The 6,581-nt window shown below is 41.8% G+C and overlaps 1 pseudogene; it reads left to right on the plus strand.

Moving 5' to 3' along the window:
• The first annotated feature begins 4,542 nt into the window (after positions 1 to 4,542).
• Positions 4,543 to 5,457, plus strand: LOC102863718 (annotated as a pseudogene).
• Positions 5,458 to 6,581: the final 1,124 nt, after the last annotated feature.

Below are 6,581 nucleotides of genomic sequence, written 5' to 3' on the forward strand. Positions count from 1 at the left end.
TTGACAGGATGAGTGCAAAAATGAGCTTAAGTTCAGTGGCGATGTGATGGTGGTGCAGGATCAGGAAGAGTTTGGTCTGTTGTACACAGAGTTGCTATACATCAGTGTCAACTCAGTGGACCAAGAATAAAGAAGAACTGATGCACTTGAATTGTGGTGTTAGCAAGGAATATTTAATACAACATGAACTGTCAAAAGAAAGAGCAAGTCTGGTCTGAAAGAATACCATCTGAATATGACTTACAATAAAACTTTCATCTCACTTACTTTTTGACACACTATCAGGATGTACCAGTTCCTGAAAGGTGGGCATCAGGTTGAAAAGCAGAAGATCAGCAAAGAAGACGAAGACCTTCCTGAGATGATATTGACATTGGCTGCAAAAATGGGTCCAAACAAAGCAATGATTGTGAGAATGGGGCAGGACTGGGCAATTCTTAATTTTTTTATATAAAGTCCCTATATAATTTATAATTAATTCAAGGCATGTAGCAACCCCTCAATCTATTTTGATTGAATGTTTAATCACTCTATGTTTAATATTACTGATGTCATTTACTAGGTATTTTTCTTCTTTCATGCCTCCTATGTTCTTCTATTCTTGTCTTCTTGATGTAATGGTATGAAACTATGTTACATTCGTGAAAGCACATGGTTTGAATCCACCAGTTGCTGAGGAGAATGGGCAATCTTCTCTAGTGCACTTAACTGCCTCAGAAAACTTGCTAGAAGGTCAGCTACGGGTTGGTTTCAACTCAACAGCAGACAACAACATCAACAACATTCTTGTTTCATGGCCTTTTAGTATAAAGTGGTTCTTTTATAATGTACCAAATAAATTTTTCTTGTATTACTTCTTTACTTATTTTCTTAGTGATGGCTAAATGAATAACAATATACATGTTACTTGTCAGAATCTATTTCAGAAAGATATAGCGACATTTTGATCCACTATAATTTTTTTTCTTCTCTCTCCTTTGTGTGACTGTCATATATAATGTGTACTCAGTAACTGCATAATGGTATTAGTTGTATCAGAGCCAAATAAACTGGCTCAGGATAGAGCAGGGTTCAGAGCTATTGTACATAGGGTTGCTGTGAGTCATGGGCAACTCAATGGCACATAACAACAAAAACAACAATCACATAATACACAATGCATATATTATGTGTTCTATGTAATACACAATATAAAAGAATACAGCACTCTGCTACTATGTCTTTATAGACCCACTTATTTAATGGCATTAAGATACTCAAAACAACCTTCCTTTGGATTTCTAAGGAGGAACCATCTCCTGCAGAGCTACTGGGGGACTTGAGTCATGGAAGATGTGTAGCTTTTTGGTTATCAAACCATGATATGGATTATACCAGTAGAGCTCCATAGGATGCTGTAATCTTATGCATATAATTATGCATATAATAATTAAAGAAGAAAGGAGAAAAAAATATATAAATTTTCCAACTACCATTGTGGTACTTTTCTTTCTTTGTGTGATTTTGAATTTTATCATTTCCTTGTTCTATTTTTGTACCACTCAATTGTAGCATTACTTCAAAATCTATGGGGTATTTATATTTTCGAAGCTCAACAATTAATTTTGGAAATATTGTGTGATAATGTCACAATTTTCTCTACTTGAACCTATTCAATATTTTAATTCATATGTGGAGAATGTACCATTGCCTATCAAGAGTGTTTAAAACATTTTAGTATTCATGTAGTGAGTATTCCTGGAGAAATCTGTTTGACTTTCAAGAATGCCTGAAAATTACTTAAGATAGCAAAGAAAGGAGGTTACTCTGGGGTTGATATAATGGTTAGGAATGAGGTCAAGTGAGGTTGCTGCATATAGTTTGGAATTCCAACAAGCGCTACATTTTCTTATCAGCTTCTCCAGATATGTGCCAAAGAAGAAAAAGAGAGGGATGAGACATAAATGCTGTCAACAGTTACACACACACACACACACACACATGCATTTTGTGGCAATCTATATTACATAGTTAGCTGTACTTTCTATCCCTCTTGTTTTGATTTGATTGAGCTCATTCCTTTGTGTCTGAAAAATCTATCCTAGTAATTCTTAAATCAGCACTGCTAGCAAAAAATTCAATCTTTATTAATATGAAAATAGTTTTCTTTTACTTTCTTTTTTAGAAATAATTTTGCTTGATATAAGATTTTTAAAATCGGACTTTCTTTTCTTCTTTTTCCATTTAAGCATATTGAATGCACTATTCCTCTGCTTTTTGGGCTCTGTTGTGTCTCATGTGAAGTCAACTGTTAGTTTTATTTTGGTTTCCTTCCTATACATCAGAAAGCCAGACAGTGACTAGGGATAGTAGAAGGAGAATTGATGCGTTTGAGCTGCGGTGTTGGAGAAGAGTATTGAATATACCATGGGCTGCTAGGAGAACAAACAGATTCAACTCGTACAGGGTGAAACCAAGTTGCTCTTCAGAGACAATTCTGAAGCTTTGTCATACATACTTTGGATATATTTGCAAAGAGGAACCAGTCCTTGGAGAGGGGCATCATGATTTAAAGAGTAGAGGGACAGTACAGGAAAGGAAGACACTGGATGAGATGGATTGTGACTGGGGTAATGGGATGTGTCAGAGATGATAAAGTTGGCTCAGGATAGAACAGGATTCAGAGCTGTTGTGCATAGCGTCACATAGCCAGCACCTTGATGGCACTTAACATCAATATATGATGAATCATTTCCTCTTGATGTTTTGAAAATTTTCTTATTAGTATCTTTCAGTATTTATTTTTTTAAATTCTTTCCAGGTCTATATATTCTTGTGTATATTATTGGAGTTTATTAATCTTCATTGTATGGATTAATGTTTTTGTCACACTTGGAAATTTTAAGTAATTGTTTCTTTGTCTTTTTTCCTACCTTGTTCTTCTTACTTTCTGATATCCCATTACTGCAGATAGAAATAATTGGTGTCTCAAGATCTCTTGATTTCTGTTTATTTATTTTTCATATTCCCCACGGTGTTATTCTTTGCATACTTAAGAATAAGTTCTATCAGTATATCTTTTAATGATCCAATTCTTTCTTCTTCCAAGTTAAGTCTAGTGTTTAATATCTTATTAATTTTATGCCTTCTTAGTTGTTATTGTATACTTCACTTGCAGAGTTTTCATTTGGTTATTTTTCTGTGGTTTCTATGTGCTTCCTAATATTTGGTATTTGATGAGTCAGTGATGTCACATTTTATTTTGATTCTTTGAGCATGGTTTCCTCTCATTCTTGGAACATAATTATACTATTTTTTTCCTTTGCTTTCAGTATAGAGCCAACTAATAGCTGACCCTCTCATGGATTTTCAGAGAATGTAAATACCACAGGAGATTACCTGTATTTTCCCCAAAAAACTACTGATGGATTCAAACTAGTCACCTTTAAGTTAGTAATACAAGTCGTATAGCAATGCCATCAGAGCCCCCTTTAATTGTAGTTGCTTCTTTTAATAATTGTCTGCTCAGTCCACAAGCGGCTCTGCAGGATAAACATGGGCAATCTTCTCCTGTGTTATTTACAGCCTCTGAAAACAGACTGGAGGGTCAGCTATAAGTTGGTCCCAACTTGACAGCACACAACAAGTCTAGCAAATGATATCCTTTAAAGAAAGCATTCCTAAATTTTTCCCATGAGTGTGTCACATGCCTTCTTTCTTTGCATATCCTGCACTTACGTTGTATAACTCTGATGGCCATGTGGTAAGGAGTTGCATTTGTAGCTCAAAGGTATAGGGTTCAAATGCACCAACTGTTCCATGGTAGAAAGATGGGCAATCTCCCCTAGTGTGGTAAAGTGCCTCTAAAACCCCACTGGAGGTTCAACTATGGGTTGGTTCATGTTCAACAGAACTTGTTCTTTAAAATCCTACCTTACTGGTGAGAAACTGTGCTGAAGTCCCAAAAGCACATGGTTCAAATCCACCAGTTGCTCTGCAGGAGAAGGATGGGCAATCTCGTCCTGTACAATTAACTGCTTCTGAAAACCTGCTGGAGGGTCAGCTATCAATGATGGAACACAATAACAAATAATGATACTATGTATGGATTTGGCTTACACCTCTTGAATCTTATTTTCCTGGCTTTTAGAATGTCTCATTTCTACTTTCAAATGATTCTTTTCTCTTTTTTTTTCTCTCTCAGGTGATAACTATAAGTAAAAGTTGACTCAACAGCAACTAACTACAGCAAGAACTTGTCTGGACTAATTCTGTAACCTCTTTACTTAGCCTTTTGCTTAAATGCTTAGCCTTTGATGTCAGTACTCAGAGTATTTTCTATGTATTTTTGAGCCTGGGTTTCTAGGAACTGTCCCTAGTCAATATAGTTTTGTGTACAGGTTGGGGTATTATAATTTAGCGTCATGAATCGGTTAAGACTTCTGCTCATCTCAGGATTCTTTTCTGCTTTAGGCAGAGATCAACAAGTCACAAAAACTCTTTCCATGGGGAAGTAGTGACAAAAAGTGGGCCAACCCAGAGGGGCTCCTGGGAAGAGCCATCATGACCACTCTCCAGGCCAAGGATCCTCTCCTCCAGGGTGTATCTCCCACTCCTAGCAAGATACCTTTGCATTGCCAGAAATGCCCTCCTCTCCCCACCGACAAACCTGCACCCAGAACTAGGAGAACCATGATCCAAGGAGACTGGTGCAGAAGCCAACGCTAGGTATTCATCATCCCCCCACTGGCCAAACAGAACCCAGCTGGAAAGCCTCATACCAAACAGAGAAATCAGTGGGGAGCACTCAGCTGTGCAACCCCCTGAAGGAGCTCAGAGCTAGCCTGGGAGGACAAAAGATGGGGGCTGGGCCACTTCCCCTGACAGAGGTTCCAGGGGCTATAGAGTTTGTGGCTGAACCTGTAGCCTTGGCGACCATCCTGTCAGGTGAAGAGCTATCGCCTTGAAAGCCATCCCAATAGAGCTCAGAAAGTGCTGGTTCGTGAGAACCAAAGAAGTGCTCTCCAGAGGGGCCAGGGCTCCCGGGACTCTGCATATATGGCCCCTAGGGTACACAAAAACTGACTGGATCCTGTCAGGGCTTCCTGCTTCTCGAGGCTAGAAGGACCAGGATCCCATGGCTGGACCTTGTGTCCCCAGAGGCTAGAGACTTTGGGTCACATTCCACCTTCAAGAACTTCCTTTCACTCTTCCACTTGCCCAAGTTTCCTGGAACTAAGAAGCGTATCAGGTGGGCAGCAACCGGATGTCAGTGAAGCAGGGCTCAGGAGACCCCAACCCGGCCTGCTTCACCTCTCCCTGAAGGAGAACACTGTCACTTATTTACATGAAGGCACAGGAGACCCTCTTGGTCTGGCCCAGCGGATTCCGTTAAAGGAGACACACAAGGAGAACACCCGTGATGCCCACCCCATGACCTCCCCTACAGTCAGCCCAGTCCTGGGTGTGGCCCTGTAGTTCTACTTCCTGTCACTCGCCCATCACCCTTTGGATGGGCTCAGCGTGTAGTTTCTCCCCATCTACCAGCTCTGACTTCATATTCAGTGTTACAGCGTCTCGCTGTTCATCTCAACCCAATTCCACCCATCCTGTCAGCCTCCAGCATCCAGCAGGGTCATTGGGTGAGTGGTGTCTCCCCTAAGTCCTGCCCTGAATCTGGAGAACCTTTCCTGCCATGGAAACAGATCTCGCAGTAGAGTTAGTTGACCAGGAGAGTTCTATAAGGTTTCAGAAAGAGCCTGAAATACCATCTGAGGCTCCTCATGGACCACCCCCAACAGTACCCCCAACCTTCAGGAACTGAAGATGCAGTGCATCAGTATCCTGCAGCCGCTGCTGCAGCAGGAGGTGGAGGGGCAGCAAAGGAGGAGCAAGCTACCATTCATGGAGGCTCCTCTCTGGACATGATTGAACTTCATCCTCTGCTGACTGGGATTTCTAACACTCGGAATGATTGAACTTCATCCTCTGCTGACTGGGATTTCTAACACTCGGAATGTTCCAGAACGTAATTCCAAGACTTCCCACCTTCCTGGACTGTTCCAGAATTCTGAGCTGCCAAAGGCTTGCCGTCCAGAGGAGGCACCCTGCGTTATAGCAGAACCAGGAGTATCAGAACCCAGCGTATCAGACCCCTGCCATGGGAGAGAGACAGAGATTCCAAAACAGGCCCCTCAACAAGAGCCTGGGGTACCACAGTCCTGCATTCCAGCGGAGCTTCAGTTCAGCACAGTCCCTCAGGGGAAACTGGACTCCCTCAGTACCACGCTAGGGTGGAGCCCAGGGCATCAGAAGCCAGTCCCAGGGAACCCAGAAATCCAAAGTCCATCCTAGAGTCCCACAAGAGCCCATGTGCTCCGGTGCCCACCAGCCTGATCGTCTCTTCCCAACCCCTACCTTGTGCCAGCCTTCCTGTCCAGTCTCTAAGGCCCCCACCAGGTGGGTCAGGCCCCAGCAGTCTGGGCCCTCGAACCCTGGCCCTGAGGCAGCACCTGAAAGTGTGTATGACCGCCATCCACTGCTTCCGCGAGGCCTGCCTGGATGATGAGTGTGCCTTCTATACAAGCCAAATCCCTTCTTCA

This window comes from Elephantulus edwardii, unplaced genomic scaffold, assembly GCF_000299155.1.
Source record: "Elephantulus edwardii isolate Elephantulus edwardi_28Jun2011 unplaced genomic scaffold, EleEdw1.0 scaffold00023, whole genome shotgun sequence".
NCBI classification, from domain to species: Eukaryota; Metazoa; Chordata; class Mammalia; order Macroscelidea; family Macroscelididae; genus Elephantulus; species Elephantulus edwardii.